The sequence below is a fragment of the Oncorhynchus tshawytscha genome, linkage group LG13 (assembly GCF_018296145.1).
Source record: "Oncorhynchus tshawytscha isolate Ot180627B linkage group LG13, Otsh_v2.0, whole genome shotgun sequence".
NCBI lineage: Eukaryota > Metazoa > Chordata > Actinopteri > Salmoniformes > Salmonidae > Oncorhynchus > Oncorhynchus tshawytscha.
This window is the reverse complement of record NC_056441.1, coordinates 19,970,336-19,990,023: the sequence shown is the minus strand read 5'-3', so window position 1 is coordinate 19,990,023 and position 19,688 is coordinate 19,970,336. Positions and strand designations below refer to the sequence as shown.

Sequence of the window (19,688 nt, the reverse complement as noted above, 5' to 3'; positions counted from 1 at the left end):
TTGTGTGCTGTCTGGCAATGGTGTTGACACATTTTGTGGACACTGGTCTAGAACCTGTGGTGATAAAATGCAGTGACTGTGTTTTAGAACAAGCCGGGTTGCTTAGACGTGGCTTTCGCTTCCATTCTCTTGTATTCAACCAGCTTATTAAAAAGCATGAGTTGTGTGGTTCCTCACAGCCTCTGTCCACAGACCATGTGCACTGACTCACTGAGGAGCAGACCTGGAGCCCGTCGGAGTAGTAGGATGATGAAAGTAATCTCCAGGAGACTGATCTAAGGTCCGTTTCTTCCTTTTTACCACCTTAAAAAACCACGTTGGGGTCTGTGGAAGCTAAGCTGATCCTAGATATTTTAAGTAAGCATTGTCTAAGCCAGAATTGCCCATAGGGGGCCTCCCGGGTGGCGCAGTGGTTAAGGGCGCTGTACTCCAGCTATGCTACCAGAGACTCTGGGTTCACGCCCAGGCTCTGTCGTAACCGGCCGCGACCGGGAGGTCCGTGGGGTGACGCACATTTGGCCTAGCGTCGTCCGGGTTAGGGAGGGGTTGGCCGGTAGGGATATTCTTGTCTCATCGCGCACCAGCGACTCCTGTGGCGGGCCGGGCACAGTGCGTGCTAACCAAGGTTGCCAGGTGCATGGTGTTTCCTCCGACACATTGGTGCAGCCGGCTTTCGGGTTGGATGCGCACTGTGTTAAGAAGCAGTGTGGCTTGGTTGGGTTGTGTATCGGAGGACACATGACTTTCAACCTTCATCTCTCCCGAGCCCATACGGGAGTCGTAGCGATGAGACAAGATAGTAGCTACTAAAAACAATTGGATACGACGAAATTGGGGAGAAAATGGGGTAAAAGGAAAAAAAAGAATTGCCCATAGGGCAGGAGCATATCTCCTGTTTCTCAAGTGAGAGGCTGCTTGATGTGCAAGTACTCCCACTGGACTGTATGCTAAGTTTTAGATCTGTGCCTACAAGCAACTTCTACCCACAATGAGCTTCTTTCTCTTCTCTATCCTTGCACCTTCTGGCGCTACGCCTCCTGCTTGTCACGTGTAAATATTTCAAAGGATCACTGCTGCTCCTCTGTGATCTCTTCTTGAGGGACAGGAGCTGGCCCTGTTGGAACTCCTTTCTGTCACCTCCCTGGAGATACCCGCCTGTCGTTATGGCAACAGGTGTTCCTTATTCTGTCTGTCTGGAGTCTTCGGTCCTCAGGTTGGGATTGCATGGGCTAGGCCAACCGCTAATGCTTTGCCTGGCCATGGATGAATGACTTGATTAGAGAGTTAGCTCAAGGCTGCTTTCTCAACGTGATTGGTCTTATAGGATTTTCATTCCAGTCAAGTTTGGGGACACCTACTCATTCAAGGGTTTTTCTTTATTTGTAGAATAATAGTGAAGACATCAACTATGAAATAACACATGCAATCATGTATTTTACAAAAGTGTTAACTTCTCTGGGATATGTGGGGCGGTAGCTTTACGGCGAAAGCACACCTTGCAATTGTTTTTTTGAACCTTTAGCCTTGTCTAAGCCAGAATTGCCCATAGGGGGCCTCCCGGGTGGCGCAGTGGTTAAGGGCGCTGTACTCCAGCTATGCTACCAGAGGCTCTGTCGTAACCGGTAACTAGGCAAGTTAAGAACAAATTCTTATTTTCAATGACTGCCTAAGAACAGTGGGTTAACTGCCTGTTCACGGGCAGAACGAGAGATTTTTACCTTGTCTGCTTGGGGATTTGAACTTGCAACCTTTCAGTCCAACACTCTAACCACTAGGCTACCCTGCCGCCCCTATGTTAGGTCAGCGCCTAGCCACAGAAAAACATACAGCCATTTTCCAACCAAGAGAGGTGTCACAACTCAGAAATAGCGTCATAAATATTCACTTACCTTTGATCTTCATTGCAATGCACTCCCACGAATCCCAGTTCCACAATAAGTTTGTTTTGTTCGATAAAGTCCATAATTTATGTCCAAATACCTCTTTTTTTTTATTTGCATTTAGTTCACAAATCCAAATTCACAAGGCGCAGGCACTTAGTTCAGACAAGTCAAAACAGTTCCATTACAGTTCATACAAACATGTCAAACGATGTATATAATCAATCTTTAGGATGTTTTTATTATAAATCTTCAATAAAATTCCAACCGGACAATTCCTTTGTCTTTAGAAATGAAAAGGAACGGAGCTCGCTCTCACGGCCGCGAATTAGCTCATGGCATTCTGCCAGACCCCTGGTTCAAACAGCTCTTATTTGCTCCCCCTTCATAGTAGAAGCCTGAAACAAGGTTCTAAAGACTGTTGACATCTAGTGGAAGCTGTAGGAAGTACAATATGACCCCATAGACACTGTATATTGGATAGGCAATCAATTGAAAAACTACAAACCTCAGATTTCCCACTTTCTGGTTGGATTTTTTTCTCAGGTTTTTGCCTGCCATATGAGTTCTGTTATACTCACAGACATCATTCAAACAGTTTTAGAAAATTCAGTGTTTTCTATCCAAATGTACTAATTATATGCATATTCTAGCTTTTGGGCCTGAGTAGTAGGCAGTTTACTCTGGGCACGTTATTCATCCAAACTACTTTTATACTGCCCCCCAGTCCCAAAGAAGTTAAACTAATCTAAATATATTTTAAAGTAGGCACCCTTTGCCTTGATGACAGCTTTGCACACTCTTGTCATTCTCTCAACCAGCTTCACCTGGAATGCTTTTCCAAAAGTCTTGAAGGAGTTCCCACATATGCTGAGCACATGTTGGCTGATTTTCCTTGACTCTGCAGTCCAACACAAACAATCACAATTGGGTTGAGGTGGGGTGATTGTGGAGGCCAGGTCATCTGATGCAGCTCTCCATCACTCTCCTTGGTCAAATAACCCTTACACAGCCTGGAAGTGTGTTGTGTCATTGTCCTGTTGATAAACAAATGATAGTCCCACTAAGCACAACCCAGATGGGATGGTGTATCACTGCAGAATGCTGTGGTAGCCATGCTGGTTAAGTGTGCCTTGAATTCTGAATAAATCGCAGTGTCACCAGCAAAGCACCCCCACACCACCACCTCCATGCTTCACCTTGGGAACCACACATGCGAAGATCATCCGTGCACCTACTCTGTGTCTCACAAAGACACAGAGGTTGGAACCAAAAATCTCAAATTTTTGGCTCATCAGACCGAAGGGCAGATTTCCACCAGTCTAATCATGTCCATTGCTCGTGTTTCTTGGCCCAAGCAAGTCTCTTCTTATTGGCATTCTTTAGTGGTGGTTTCTTTGCAGCAATTCAACCATGAAGGCCTGATTTCACGCAGTCTCCTCTGAACAGTTGATGTTGAGATGTGTCTGTTACTTGAACTCTGAAGCATTTATTTGGTCTGCAATTTCTGAGGCTGGTCACTATTGAATTTTACCTATGCAGCAGAGGTAACTCTGGGTCTTCCTTTCCTGTGGCGGTCCTCATGAGAGCTAGTTTAATCATATCACTTGATTGGTTTTTGCACCTGCACTTGAAGCAACTGTCAAAGTTCTTGAAATGTTCTGGATTGACTGACCTTCATGTCTTAAAATAATGGACTGTCATTTATTTATTTGAGCTGTTCTTGCCATAAATCAAATGATAATGACTTTGTCTTTTACCTAATAGGGCTATCTTCTGTAAACCAACCCTACCTTGTCACAACACAACTGATTGGCTCAAACGCATTAAATTCCACAAATTAACTTTAAACAAGGCACACCTGTTAATTGAAATCCATTCCAGGTGACTACCTCATGAAGCTGGTTGAGAGAATGCCAAGAGTGTGCAAAGCTGTCATCAAGCAAATTGTTGCTTCTTTGAAGAATCTCAAATATAAACTATTTTGATTGAACACTTTAGGTTACTCTATGATTCTATGTGTTTCATACTTTTGATGTCTTCACTATTAAACTACAATGTAGAATTTAGTACAAATAAAGAAACCCTGAAATGAGTAGGTGTGTCAACCTTTGACTGGTACTGTAGTTATGGTGAATCTTGGTGGTGGGAACCTAATTTAGGTTGTCACAATACCAGTATTGTGATACTCTGTGGTGTCGTGTGGCAAGGAAACAAAACATGAAACGCATTAATTTCTTGAGAAAAACAGTCCTAATGTTAGAAACAAACAGCATTATGTTGTCACATTTTGTTTAATTTTCAAACTGGGCTTCTGACCCTAGTTCGATTCCAGGCTGCATCATAACCGGCCATAATCGGGAGTCCCATAGGGCGGAGCACAATTGGCCCAGCGTCATCCGAGTTTGACCTGGGTAGGCCGTCATTGTAAATAAGAATTTATTCTTAACTGACTTGCCTAGTTAAATAAAGGTTACAAAAACAAAACTCCACAGGTTTGTCTTGGCAACGATTTTGCACATGTGCCCATGAATGTGTTCCTAGAGGAATAGCTTTGTTTATTTTATGTCTCCCTCCATGTTAATATTAAATCCTTTGGTCTAATGTGGTTATGACAATTTGTTCCAATGTTGCTTTTCCACTGAGACTTACCCCTGCCAGTAGGCTTCTAATGTTATTGTGCTTCCATCAGGAGTGTGACACTGAAGACTTGTGATGAGCAGAATCAACAGTATGTGCATCAATCAGATTTTTCAATGCCGATACCGATTTTATTGGAGGACCAAAAAAGCCGATACTGATTAATCAGCCGATTTTAAGACAAAAAAATAGAATAAAAAAATAAAATAAAATGTAATGACAATTACAGCTACTTGAATGAACACCATTATTTTAACTCATTATAATACATCAATAAAATCTATTTACCCTCAAGTAAATAATGAAACATGTTCATTTTGATTTAAATAATGCAAAAACAAGTGTTGGAGAAGAAAGTAAAAGTGCATTATGTGCCATGTAAGTTCCTTGCTCAGAACATGAGAACATATGAAAGCTGGTGGTTCCTTTTAACATGAGTCTTCAATATTCCCAGGTAAGAAGTTTTAGGTTGTATTTATTATAGGACTATTTCCCTCTATACCATTTGTATTTCATATACCTTTGACTATTGGATGTTCTAATAGGTACTTTATTATTGCCAGCCTAATCTCGGGAGTTGATAGGCTTGAAGTCATAAACAGCGCAAGGCTTGAAGCTGCTGGCAAACGCAATAAAGTGCTGTTTGAATGAATCATTACGAGCCTGCTGCTGCCTACCACCGCTCAGTCAGACTGCTCTATCAAATCATAGACTTAATTATAGTATAATAACACACAGAAATATGAGCCTTAGGTCATTAATATGGTCGAATCCGGAAACTATCATCTCGAAAACAAAACATTTATTCTTTCAGTGAAATATGGAACAGTTCCGTATTTTATCTAACGGGTGGCATCCATAAGTCTAAATATTCCTGTTACATTGCACAACCTTCAATGTAATGTCATAATTACGTAAAATTCTGGCAAATTAGTTCGCAACGAGCCAGGCGGCCCAAACTGTTGCATATACCCTGACTCTGCGTGCAACGAACGAATGCAAGAGAAGTGACACAATTTTCCTAGTTTAATATTGCCTGCTAACCTGGATTTATTTTAACTAAATATGTAGGTTTAAAAAATATATACTTCTGTGTATTGATTTTAAGGAAAGGCATCTAACCTGGAGCCAAGGCAAGGCCCTAGGAACTTTTCAGCTGCGAACTTTGGAGACTCATGTTAAAAGGAACCACCAGCTTTCATATTTTCTCATGTTCTGAGCAAGAAACTGAAACGTTAGCTTTTTTTACATGGCACATATATATATCAAATAAATATATATATATATCAAATAAATATATATATATCAAATAAATATATATATATATATATATATATATCAAATAAATATATATATATATCAAATAAATAAATAAAAATCGGGCGATTAATCGGCAACAGCTTTTTTTTTGTCCTCCAATAATCGGTGGCGGCGTTGAAAAATCATAGATCCAAAATGCTTCTGCTCTGAATCAGACAAATTGTGTACTTCAGTTGAGCTTTTCCACTCGGATGTGAAGTCATACCAATCCTATTAAAGGCCCAACACACTCTTTCAGCCTGTGTAGGACAGGACAGTGGACCTGGGCTGTAATTTCTGAGGCTGGTCACTCTAATGAACTTTTCCTTTGCAGCAGAGGTAACTCTGGGTCCCTCCATTCCCGTGGCAGTCCAAATGTTATTTGAAATTGTTACAAATACTTTTTTAGCTGGGCTTGATTGGGTTTTCCTTACACAATGGACCAATGGAGAAGTCCCAAAAGGGCAAACACAATCCACCTAGCACTCCCAGACAGTAAAGCAAACACTCAAAGCATTGGAAAGATTTGAAACAGTATTTGAATCCAGGTCTGCAGGACAGGTGTTGGGTGATCTACCTTCCCTTCCACCTTTGTCTGGCCAAGGCTTGTTAGGTGGCTTGGCCTAGGATGCTGGCCACTTTGACAACTGTGTTACTTGTGCCTCTTTCACCTTTTCACTCCCCCTTTCAGTCACTGGGTGGGGTGGTTTTCACTCCCCCTTTCAGTCACTGGGGGGGTGGGGTGGTTTCTACTCCCCCCTTCAGTCACCGGGGGCGTGGGGTGGTTTTTACTCCCTCCTTCAGTCACTGGGGGGCTGGGGTGGTTTTCATCGTGGGTTACTGAAGAACCCGGACTGAAACTCTCTGTGGTGTTTCTGCTCAGGATGGAACATGTCAACAGTAACTTGGTGTTCCATTTAAAAATGTTAGAGAATGTTCAAATTACTCCGACCTGGGCTAGGTGAATGTTCAAATTGTGACTGCTTCCCAAATTACACTATTCCCAATAAAGCACACGATTGTTGTACCATAAGAGCACTGGTCAAAAGTAGTGCCCTATAGGAAAAGTGTGCCATTTTGGACACTTGCTGTGTTTCACCAGAATGGTTTACAACACCTCCTTATTAAAATGGTACAGGACATTCTGACTTATTTAGTCTAGTCCTCCTCCACCCTTCTCTGTGGCTAGTAACTTTGTTTTGTTCTTTGTTAGCGTTTTGAATTGCCTTTGACTTGCAAATGAGAGGCTTGATTTGAATCTAGGTAAATTAAATTCCCCCAGATTAATTGGATGTGGTGTAAGGCCCCAGATCAGATAACTGTTACATGAGAAAGGCAAGCCGCTGTCTACTGAAGGGGAATGTTTGTGTCCTTGTTCTAGCTGCTACCTGAGGCTACCTTGGCAGCTGTGAAATTATGGCCTTGTACAGTACCTTGTGTTCAATTTATTACTCCGATAAACAATTAAATTACTGTAATTGGACTACATGTGATGTCAGACTAGCATTGTTGTAGTTTGATTTGTTTATGTACAATATTGCTACAGTTGAGGCTTCATGTTCGGTGTAATGTCTAGAAAGATGAGGGTATCAGAAAAACACATTTATCAGTCTGGGAAATTAAAGTGCTGGAAACATGTTGGCTCACTATTTAAAAAGATGGAGAACAACTTATAGAATGAAAAATACTGGAGTTTTGGTGCGGGTACAGTGGACTAGCACTAGCTAATGCTACCTACAGTGGCACATTTTTAAAATTAAATTCGGTAGCCATGCTTTCTGCCTTTTAACCCCGTTTCATTTCTCCTTGTCTGGCCAAAGCCTGATTTCTTTCAGCCTTTGCCAGAGAAAGAGCAGCCTCTCCCCCAAGTGCTATCGTAGGCCTTTCATCGTCATTAGGTTATCTAGCATCTCTCCCATCGTAGTGGAATAGGTTGGCTAACTGAATGGTTTTTAAGGTCGTGTTCAGACTCCACATTTTCTCTCTACTGCCTAGTTTCAAATCAACCCTAACTGTTGTCTGACTAATTTGCTATGTTGAGGTTTAGGGTGGTTTTCTGATATCTCTGTTCAAAGATTCCTTGAATATGCTGGAAATCCAGGTATCCTTCAATTGCTATTTCTGGAAAACCTGGACATTTTGGGACAGGTTACTAGAATTTTGCAACTGTTAAGGCTTTTGAGTACCTGTCCATTCTCTGTCCATGCTCTGTCCATGTTCTGCCCATGCTGTATGTTAGGTCTCTCTCTAGGGCCTGTGCTGTGGGCCAGGTGTTTACTTGTTCTAAGAGGTGTTAATAGGCCTGGCGATGGGAGGCAGGACTTGTGGTGAACCAACCACAAACCTGTGAGCTCTTCAAAGAATGCTATAGCTGGAAGCACTCACGGAATGCATACGTGTTTATGTGGAATATTTAGCGGGATAGGCTGTCCACCCCCCCAAAAAAAATCTTATTTTGTCCGTGTTCAAATACAGTACTACGCCCACGTGCAGGCTTAAGTGGTACGGGTGTTTTTAAATGCCATTGTCAAGTGTATCATGTTCTTAAGTGTGATCAGTGGTCCTGCTAATAGCTTGTTTTCTTTGCATCATTACTTGTTGCCATGCCTTAATGTAACAATGCAATCTTCTTTAATTCTTGTTGCCCGTAGCAGTGTATTTCTGATTAACATTTGGTGGCCAAGGCTCTTTTAAGGACTTGGGCAAATATTAGCTCGTTCTGACAGTAGTATCTGGCATGCTAATTAAGCTAACAGGAAGTGGTGCTAACTGGACCTTGCCCAGGGGGATGTTAAATATTTATTAGACTATTACCTGTCCTGGTTGAGACTCAGGGAGGGCAAAGTAACCCACCCTCACATCCTGCCTGAAAAGGCCTCTGGCTCATGGCTATCTTTGGTTTTAATTGTGGGTATTTATACCTCTAGACTGACTGGGATAGTGCCTGTCCCTTGTGGTAGTCTGAACCAAAATAGTCCCTAGTCTACACAAAACAGAGCTACTGATTCAGACCGACTGAATCCGATCACCACCACAACATACAGCACTGGCCCTGTGTTCCTGTGGGCGGGAGATCTCAGTAGCCTGTTTGTAGCACCTTGCATGCAGGTACACACTGCATTAGACTCTCTCGCTCTACCTTAAACATGCTGTTTTTTGTGGTTTCTTACTCGCTCTCACTCACACACGCACCCTGTTTCTAACTCGTACTCAAGTCATAATGACTTTTGTTTCGTTGTGTGTGATTAACCATTTTGAAAGAAGTTCCCAAGAAACTCAAACAAAGTGAGTTAATCACTGAACCTGATAGTGGGTTTTGACTAAGCTATAGATTTACCTTGCACGCACACTGACGTACCCACCTCAAGTACCATCTTACACCTGTTCTATAGTCCCTACCAGCCTGACTGGGACTACTTTTGGCGCAATTCCACTAGAGCAACCAAGCTGTGCCGGAACCAGAACGAACTAGCCTTGTTGGTTCTTGCCTGTTTTCCCATTTGCCATGGAACTGGAAACGGGACCAGGTTTAATTTGCTTAGTGACTATTTTAAGACGGCGGCCGATGGCGCAGTTCATCAGCGGACGTTGTGTTCCCTCTGACTATAATTGTTTTTAAGTATGGAGGAGGGAGATGCGCTAGAGGCATTAACCAGGAGTTTTGTGCCACCCTTTTAATCTTTGCTCGTGGGCAGCAATGGAACCTGAATGAAAGGAGACAGCTGAAAAGAGACAGAACTACACAGCGTAACTTATCATGCGAGGAGAGGTTCACTTCAGCCGGTTGAAAGACCATTTTACGTGTCGCAAGAAACACTCGAGGTATATGTAGCTGTTTATCTAGCTGTTGTGTATCTGTCTTTTGAGTTGTTCAAAACTTATTTGGAATGACAGCTATTACAGTTGCCTGCAGTACAGTATTACTCTTGCAGTATGCTGTGTGTGCTAGGCCTCTAGGAGGTATGTGCTGTGTATCTATTTAGCTAGCTAGCTACATAATGTGTATCAGTCTTTATGATGGATATACATTGTTCATACCTGTACCTAAGCCTACATCATGCACGGCATACTGCAAGAGTAATATTACAGGACTGCACCTTATTGCGAGTGTAATAGCTAGCTGTCCTCATTTCAATACTGCAAGAGTAATATTACAGGACTGCACCTTATTGCGAGTGTAATAGCTAGCTGTCCTCATTTCAATACTGCAAGAGTAATATTACAGGACTGCACCTTATTGCGAGTGTAATAGCTAGCTGTCCTCATTTCAATACTGCAAGAGTAATATTACAGGACTGCACCTTATTGCGAGTGTAATAGCTAGCTGTCCTCATTTCAATACTGCAAGAGTAATATTACAGGACTGCACCTTATTGCGAGTGTAATAGCTAGCTGTCCTCATTTCAATACTGCAAGATTAATTTAGAAGAGCATTCTTATGAGAAACACTTCCTGACCTAATCAGACGATGATTAATCAACTATATTACCTCCACCTATGCTATGGTGAGTTGTGTCCCATTGACAAATAAACACAATGCTTATTTTTAATTGTTTTATTTTCTCCGTCCTCTCACAGACACCCAACTCCACCAACACCCTTTGGACAACAAAGCACCTAGACAAACAACAACTCCTACTAGCATTACAAACCAAGCCTGGTCCATTAGCTCAGTGGTTTTTCCCTTTGGTTACGAAACCCCCTATCACATGATTTTACCCTTAGGGATTACTAAAGCACCAATATATTCCCTTTTTATTTTACAAGTTTATTTTTTTACCCCTTGTGATTACCCTACTACATAATTGTATCTTTTTTGTCTGACCAATGTTTTATTGTTGTTTAATAAGTGTCAATCATAGTATGCCTAATCTTTATTTCCTAAATGTAAAATTTTATTTCTGACATTTTAGAAGTTTATTGCTCCAAAATCTGTACATTATTTTCTTTGTTTAACAATAGGCTAAATTCAGTGAATAGTAATTGAAAGCCACATTCACAATGCTTTTGGTGTAGTAAAATGTACATTAGAACTTCAGCCAGTTTAGTGACATGTCTGCCGCTTGTGTCGGACATCCTTTTATGGCTTGGACAAACTGTCCAAATACAGCTATGAAGCTGTTTAAATGAGGCAATCTGGGCCATCTCAGCCGCCCTGGCTGACCTGTGCTGCACTGGCTGGCTGCTGCCTCATCTTAACACAGCTGATTTGAAGTGCTGATCCTGCTGTGTCTCCAGGTATGAGGCCTCTGCCTCCTCATGAAATTCAGGTATTCACTGGTTGTGCTCTTCCCTGAGAAAATATGTAGGAAGACGTAATGACATGTACAGTTCCGGAATGAATCCATAGCAGTCCTGCTGATCATGTCCTGGCATGCCTCAGTCTTTGAGCGGCCCAAGGAGGGAGTGCGATGAAGAAACTGGAGGTTGTGTAGAGTTCTTGGTTGTGAACTACTGTGTTAGCCTAAATGACTCCAGTAAGGCAGGGGGAGGGGCAGTCGGTAGTACAACTTCCTGTAACTGTTTGCGTATCCACATCGTGACATGATTCTCTCTGGACTCTCACCCTAGCCCAGCCAGAACAGAAACTCCAGCCAGTGAGCACTGCTACCTTCGAGTATGCTTCGGTTTGGTTATGTTGTTGAGAACAGATGGCAAATGGGCGTAAACATCTACCACTGGTGCCGAAGGTTTCATGTTGGAATCCAGCGATAGAAAGTAGTTATTTCGATTTTTGTTTTGTATCCCAAACCTTACATTAACCATTTAAGTTAATGCCTTAACTTAATAACCCTAACCTTAAATTGACTTAATACATAAACTTAACCTTAAACGCATATCTACCAAATGATGTTCCTTTTGCTTTTTCTCCTTTGCTATGTTCTTTTGCTCCCTCGTGTGGTTTTTGATCTGTTCCCCCTCTGTCACGTCCACACTCTACTCTCATGTTCCCCCTCTTCTTTATTCCCCCTCTTCTTTATTCTCCCTCTTTCACGTCCACACTCTACTCTCATGTTCCCCCTCTTCTTTATTCCCCCTCTGTCACATCCACACTATACTCTCATGTTCCCCCTCTTCTTTATTCCCCCTCTTGCTCTTTCTCTCATGTGCTCTCTGCACCACCTCTCCCTTTCTTGGTCTTGTGCACGTGCTCTTTTGCACAATCTTGCTCCTTCACGTTGTCTCGCCTGCTCTCTCCCGCCCTCTTTGGCAGTTTTATTTTTTTATCTCACTCACACCCTCCTATCTCTCACATCCCTTTTTGTTTTCTCATCTTATTTTTCACTGCTCTGTCTACTGTCCTCCATCTTGTGTAAAATGGAAATCTAAAGATCCTGTTGAGTGCATACTCCACAAAGAGAGATGAGTGTTATGTCAGTGGTGTTTGTTCTTATATGCCACTGGAATGAAGTGTACCCTCGTTGTCAGTTTCCTCCAGCCTTGGGTTGTATTCATTATGCAAAACATTTTGCAAATGAAAAATTACCATTTCTCATTGGACTAGTCGATGTAAACCCTCCCTGTTTCAAGTCCCTGTTTTTGTGTGTTTTTTGCCTAATGAATACGACCCTGTGTTGCTCTGGAGGAATAACCAGGTGAGTGAAAAGAAAGAAAAAAAACATTGGTACTAGTCTGAAAAGCCCTACTCTAGTCAATTCCTTGGCCTACCATTGTCTGTCCACAGATGAAACTGAGATCGTATTCTTGCTACAGGGTGTCTCCATATCGTTCGTGTGTGTGCCAATGCTAGTCTTATCAGAGCGCTCATGGGAATGCTCCATGTCACCTTGGCTCCATATAGTGGTTAAATGCACTGCCTGAGGGGGAAGTGTATATGGGGTCATGTGCTTGTGGTGTATATGTTAGCAGGGGGGTTGAGGAGATCAGGGAATCTGCATTTACAAACTGGTCTAAGGATGTAGCACTGTCAAGCTGTTAGCAAAGGTGTCAGCTTTTGAGAGCTGCTTATCTGTGTTAGATATTGCTGGGGTTTTTCTCTCGATCGTTGTAAGTGCCACTGGGACATGCACCTGTGTGACCTTTGAAACATTTAGGCCTAGTTCCTCATTTCGCCACTGTGAATCTAAATAAAGTAAGGTAATCAGTCTGTCTGTGTCGGTGTGGGCAGAGTGTGAGTTGGCAGGACACTTATCACCCTCTTGGCGTGTTGATCTTCTCCTTGTCCCCCAGCCCAAGGACTAACCATGCCAGGGCTCCTTTCTCCAGACAGCCAGGCACTCCCCTAGTCCCCTGGCCCAGCTCCCACACTGCCCTCCAGCTGGTCAGAGCCAGCCCAAGAGAATGATACAGAGCCACAGACACACTGCTACAGACACTCCCTCAGTCCCCACAACTGAGCATTATGCAGTTCTGATACCTGGCCCAATGTGGGAGGAAGAGTCACCGAGGTGGTGTAGTAGTGTTTGGTATTCAGTAGAATGTCAACAAATGGCTTGTGCTATTTCACTATCTAAAAGCTTGGCCTTTTCTGTTGTTTCTGGAAGATGTCCTCTATTTGCAGACCCACCTAGTTAACCGTGCGAGATCTTCAATGTTTACTTGTCATCGTGACCTAAGCCCATGTTCCCGCAGATTCCTCTAGGCTAAATCCTTAGCACAGCCAGCCTGCAAAATACATACTTATATAGGCCTATCTGTGACAAAAACCTGATGCCAAAACGCATGTGAACCGGTGGTCCCTGCATGGGTGTGTCCCAAAGTGCACCTTATTCCCTTCATGGTGCGCTACTTTGACCATGGCCCATATGGCTTGGTAAAAAATAGTGCACTATGTAGGGAATAGGGTGCCATATGGGACACAGTCTGATTCTGTGCCAGTGGCTCAGCTGGATTTGTAGCAGAGATCTGGGGGATCTGAGGAAGGGGATTAGGGCAGTGCGGTGGATATATCTATATATATATATATCTATATTTATTTATTTATTTATTTATTTAAGTTATTCAAAACCCCTGCTATTCCCACATGTTTCAGCGATGTCGGAGAGATGAGAAGGGGTTGACTATATTTCAGGTGGTTTAGTTTTTACTTCTCATGGATGTTAAGGCTATAGCCTAGTGTCTTTTAGCTTGAAATCCTAGAGAATTTATCAATTGTACATAGAGAATACATAAGAGACCTTGTCAGTTGATTAGTGTCCCATTGGAGCAGGTCTTTCCTCTCTCTCTTTAAGCTGTGCAGGCAGTCTCTCATTGGCACACATCCAGTCCCACAGCTGATTGTTTCTTGTTAATGGGACCGGTCTGTCAAACACGCAATTCACCCACTGCTTTATCTCTGACTAACATGCAAATAAAGATCAGTCCCAATATTTCACCAGTCAGTCACTTTTTGTAATTAGGCTCTTTTTCTTCTACACTGTCTGACACACACACACACACACACGGCTTCTTTGCTGTCAAATCCAACCTAGTTTTCTGAGCCAAGCTTTACAACAGAGTACAGACAAATCTGTTAATGGTTTGAGAATGGCACTGTCATGTAATGTAGTTAGTCAGCAGCCGGGTCTCCCTGGCTGCACTCCTGTCCTAGCTATCATCTGTTTGGCTTCTTTTGTTCTTTGAATCTGGGTCTCATTATCATGCTCTTTACACCACTACCCTCCCACTCTTTTCTCTCCCTCTCCTCCCTCCCCCTTTCTCTGTTCCCCTTGCCACCTCTCCCTTTCCTCTCTGTCACGGTGTGGGACATCGGTGCCAGTGGGTCTACTCTCCCTATCACGGGCCAGGCTGGCGAGCAGGGCACCAAGAGGGGACTCTCGCTCGCAATTTGGGAATATAGCCAGGGCCTTTGAGTCTCAGCCAGTAGGCCCCAGTACTGCAAGGCTACTCACTCAATGACCTTTCTCCCAGTTTAGCTTCTGTGAACAAGGGGGCTAATGTGAAGCCTAGCTGTCATTTCTCAGAATATTAATGATGGGGAAAAAATTGATAGTAACATATCGCAATATTATTTTTTGATGTTATTGTATTGATATTTGACTCAAGTATCGATTTCTGAAAGATCCTTTTGTTTTTTAATTTTTTAAAATTTTCTATCTTCCATGTATACTATATACTATCTATACAAAAGTATGAGGACAACTATAAGTTGGTGGATTCTGCTATTTCAGCCACACCCAATGCTGACAGGTGTATAAAATCAAGCATGCATGCAATCTCCATAGACAAACATTGGCAGTAGAGTGGCCTTAATGAAGAACTCAGTAACTTTCAGCTGGCACCGTCATAGGATGCCACCTTTCCAGCAAGTCAGTTAATCAAATGTCTGCCACGGGCAACTGTAAATGCTTTTATTGTGAAGTGGAAGCGTCCTGGAGCTACAATGCTCAGCCGCAAAGTGGTAGGCCACACAAGCTCACAGAACGGTACCGCTGAAGCGCGTAAAAATCCTTGGTTGCAACACTCCCTACCGCGTTCCAAACTGCCTCTGGAAGCAACGTCAGTACAATAACTGTTCATCGGGAGCTTCGTGAAATGGGTTACCTTGGCCGGAGTTGCATAAAGCTTGTTTCTATTGTACTCTGGAGTGATGAATCACGCTTCGCCATCTGGCAGTCCGATGGACGAATCCGGGTTTGGCGGATGCCAGGAAAATGCTACCTGCCCCAATGCATAGTGCCAACTAAGGTTTGGTGGAGGAATAATGGTCTAGGGCTGTGTTGATCACAATTTCGTCAGCCAGTGATAGTCATGCAGATAACTGTCGGTCTCACTGTAATTTACCGTTAATTAACATAAACACATTTAGCAACTCCTGGCTTCCACACACAGGCTACAAGCCACTGATGCAGACCTTTTGGAACATGTACGTTTTATAAAGTCTAATAAATCCATGTAATGTAGCCTACACCTTCACAATGAAGCCATTACTTTAGACGAGTCTAAAGAAGCATGACATGAAACAAAATGTGGTCTATTTCAGAAGAACAAAAAAGCTTACTCTGAGTTGTCCTGATATGACAATGCCAAATGGCTGTGGGCTACACTAGTTAATTTAACAGACAAGATTTGGCATTATTTTATAGTGATGAAGAATATTCAAATTGAACAAAGTTGAATAAAATAGATATTTCCTCAACAATTTGAAGGAGTACGTGGCTATTCTCTGAACGGTTAACAAAGAAATAGGTACTCCTATATGCTTAATTTAGTTCATGTAACTTTAGTTGTTCTATAAATGTTGGACTATATGTTTTGATTTTTAATACATTGTAAGGCTGCATGATGAGACGAAATGATTTGGAAAAAAGTCACTTGAAAGGCATGAGCTCTGCTTAGTTTTTTTTTGCGCAGGCTGTACACATTGGTCTCATTCAGAATTTGACAAGAACTTGATAATGTCTCAAATTTCAAAGGGATGGCCCCTTTGGCTGTAATGCACCCAAATAAATAATAATAATCCAAAGTCTATTTATTCACATTATAAATGCAGGAATGCGCACATAGGCTAAAATCACATATGTTCCATTAGTGGGAAAACACCATTATCAAAAGTGACCGCAAATGCGATTATGCATGTAATGCTTTTATTATAAAGGTGCATGTTTATGGTAGAAATGTTCTTCCCCAAATTTCAACTCACGCGCTGCTTATGTATGCCAGTTAGGCTCTACACCCCTTGTAAAGCGGATTAATGTGCTTAATTTGATCAAAACATATAGGCCTATAGGGTGGGCTACATGAGGTGTGCGACTATTTGAAAAAGTCATATAAAAAAAGTATTTCTTAGGCTGGGCATCATTCAAAAGTGATAATGTATAATTCACAACTGATAGGCTAATATTGTTACCCATTAGACTATTCTTGATTTAATCTAGTCTTTACATATATATTAAATAATGTGTGAAATTTGTTTGGATTTAGAATGGACCATTATCATGCACCTGTCTTCTATCCACTTAAATAGCAAATGGAGGATGCTTTTCCTCTGGTTCATTTTCATGCCAGCCAGGTAGCTATACTCCTGTTGTAAAGATAATGTGCTGAATATTAGGAAAGTTGAGAAATAAATATAGTAGGCCTTAGCCTACAGAGAGCTGATAGGATCCTCTGTTTAGTAGAAGCCATCACTCTGTTTTCTCAAATAATTACAAAGCCTATAGAAATGTTGCGCAACATCAGCTCATGGGCTCTCATGAAGTGTTTGATTCGATTTTCGAAAAACATTTGCATTGATGTCAGATTGATTAGAGGGACAATGGAGTGCTGAGTACCAGGAAGTTGGCAAGTTTGGTAGGCTACTAATGACCATCGGTCACGTGGAATTTGACTGCCTTCATGACTCGTGACCGCCGGTAACACGGTCACCGCAACAGCCATATGTTTTTCATGGTTCTTGCTAGGCCCCTTAATTCCAGTGAAGGGAAATCTTAACGCTACAGCATACAATGACATTCCAGATGATGCTGTGCTTCCGAATTTGTGGCAACAGTTTTGGGAAGTCCCTTCCTGTTTCAGTATGACAATGCCCCCATGCACAAAGCAAGGTCCATACAGAAATCTTTTCTCGAGATCGCTGTGGAAGAACTTGACTGGCCTTCACAGAGCCCTGACCTTAACTCCATCAAACACCTTTGTGATGAATTGGTACCCTCGACTGCAAGCCAGGCCTAATCGCCCAAGATCAGTGCCCGACCTCACGAATGCTCTTGTGGCTGAATGGAAGTCCCTGCAGCAATGTTCCAGCATCTAGTGGAAAGCCTTCCCAGGAGAGTGGAGCCTGTTATAGCAGCAAAGGAGGGACCAACTCCTTTGCTACCAACTGTAGGTAGCGTTAGCTAGTGCTTGTCGGCTGAACCGGCACAAAAACTCCAATATATTTAATCCTACAGCTTGTTCTCAATCTTTATAAATAGTTTGTCAACATGTTTTCAGCACGTATTTCCATGATTGCTCAACTTTTCTTGTCCCTCTGTAGCAGACAAGACACAAAGTGAGCAATATGTTTGGAACATCAAATTGCAATTACATAAACCATGTACAAAACATTAGGAACACCTTCCTAATATTGCATTGCACCCCCTTTTGCCCTCAACAGCCTCAATTTGTTGGGGCATGGACTCTACATGGTGTCAAGCATTCCACAGGGATGCTGGCCAATGTTGACTCCAATGCTTCCCACAGTTGTGTCAAGTTGGCTGGATGCCCTTTGGGCGGTGGACCATTCACACGGAGAACTGTTGAGTGTGAAAAACCCAGCAGTGTTGCAGTTCTTCACACACAAAACCCTTGTACCATGCCCTGTTCAAAAGCACTTAAATCTTTTGCCTTGCCCAGTCACCCTCAATAAGGGATCATGGCTTTCAGCTGGATTCACCTTATCAGTCTGTCATGTAAAGAGCAGGTGTTCCTGAATTGTGAGAATTGCAATACAAATGGTATTGTCACCTAAGTACCTTGATTAGATCGTATCATGTTGTCTCTGGCAATTCCCAGCCTAACAGAATACGTGTGGTTAGTATCGTGTCTGACTTTTGTAGATGTTTCTCCCAGGTTCATATACAGTAGTAGGCTAATCCGATCTCACTATCAGGTGAAGGAAAATACTTGATGTAGCTAGTTGAACAATTTCTTAGTTCTGAGTGGACTCTGTGTGTACCCAACAACATTCAGTCCAGCTGGAAAAGAAAGGGACATGTTAGTACTCACAACGGGGCTTTAGTGTATGTGTGGCAGCAGGAGAACTTCAGGATAATACTTAGCTTGTGCTGTTTTATGTTCTTCGTTAGCACTTGTTCAACAGCAGAGTTGTGTGGAGCAGCTGTGAGGCGATGCCGAATAATGATGACTGAAGTGGCCTAATTATGAAAATTGTAGGCTAGACAAAAATAATAAAGCTTTCCTAACCCAGTTGACCTGAATCTCGGCCTAAATAGGCCCCTTGTTGGCGTTTGTTTTATATGTGGGCCTAGCTGTGTTTTTCTTTTGTGTTTTTAGGTTGGCTAGTTCAGTTTTCTGGTTGAAATGAGTAGGAGTTTGACCAATTTTGAGTTATATTATAATTGTCTAGGCCTACATCTTTGTCGGCTACACAATTAGGCCTGGTAGCTGTCACTTTCCCTGTCTCACAGACGCAGTGTTCATAAAGATACTTCCTGTGTGGTAACAAACACATCGTCTTTCTGACTGATTTGGTGTGTTGGCTCTCTTCTCTCCATCTGTGCTGACAGCTGGGCACAATTGCAGAAGTTGTTGTTGTTTGCAAATATGGCTGAGTGATTTGCATGAGTTCCCGGCAGCGTTGTGAAAGCAGGGCTGGTCTGGCTTTACCACAAGGTGCCTGTTCCTCTAGCTAGTGCCACTCACTCAGAGACCGGCTTTAACTGGGGTGTGTCTCCAATAGTCTGACGATTGGCTTCCTCTCCTTGTCTTCTTTCCTCCATATTCACTGACATTAACTTGGGACTATTGAGACATGGCTAGGTGACTGTTATTAGGGAGAGAGGACCTTGACATATGTAAGTCTATGCTGACTGAATGGAAATTGATGCTAATACCACTTAGCTATGAAGGATTCTGCTTAGCTGCTGAGTGCAGTCCAACTGCTGCACACTCCTGTTTGGAGGCACTGCAAGCTGTGGGACTCACAGTTTAAAAACTGTGTTATGAGACTGTATGTAGTACAATTTGATAAGCTCAAGATTGTGGTTCATCACATAACCTTCTATTAAGTGTGATATTGTGTGAGCATTGCAATCCTGTTTCCTGACATTATAGTAGTCTGGTCTTTCTACTTCTCATTGGGATGGTCTCTGACTTCACTGGTCTGTCACACTCCACACACGTCGTATTTGGTCGCTCTCTCTGGAGTAGAGGTCGACCGATTATGATTTTTCAATTTATTATGAT

General features: G+C 42.4%; 1 protein-coding gene across 2 annotated transcripts in view; it reads left to right on the top strand.

Annotated features, from left to right (window-relative positions):
* Window positions 1–19,688, top strand: part of LOC112264433 (protein tyrosine phosphatase type IVA 2) — a 35,894-nt gene that overhangs the window by 3,771 nt on the left and 12,435 nt on the right. The window contains exon 1 of one of the 2 annotated variants that reach the window (XM_024441033.2): window positions 19,156–19,297. The exons of the other annotated variant lie outside the window; for it this stretch is intronic. The gene's annotated coding sequence lies outside the window, so the exon portion shown is untranslated. Of the gene's footprint in view, window positions 1–19,155; window positions 19,298–19,688 lie in introns of those variants that run through there. 2 annotated transcript variants of the gene reach the window in all.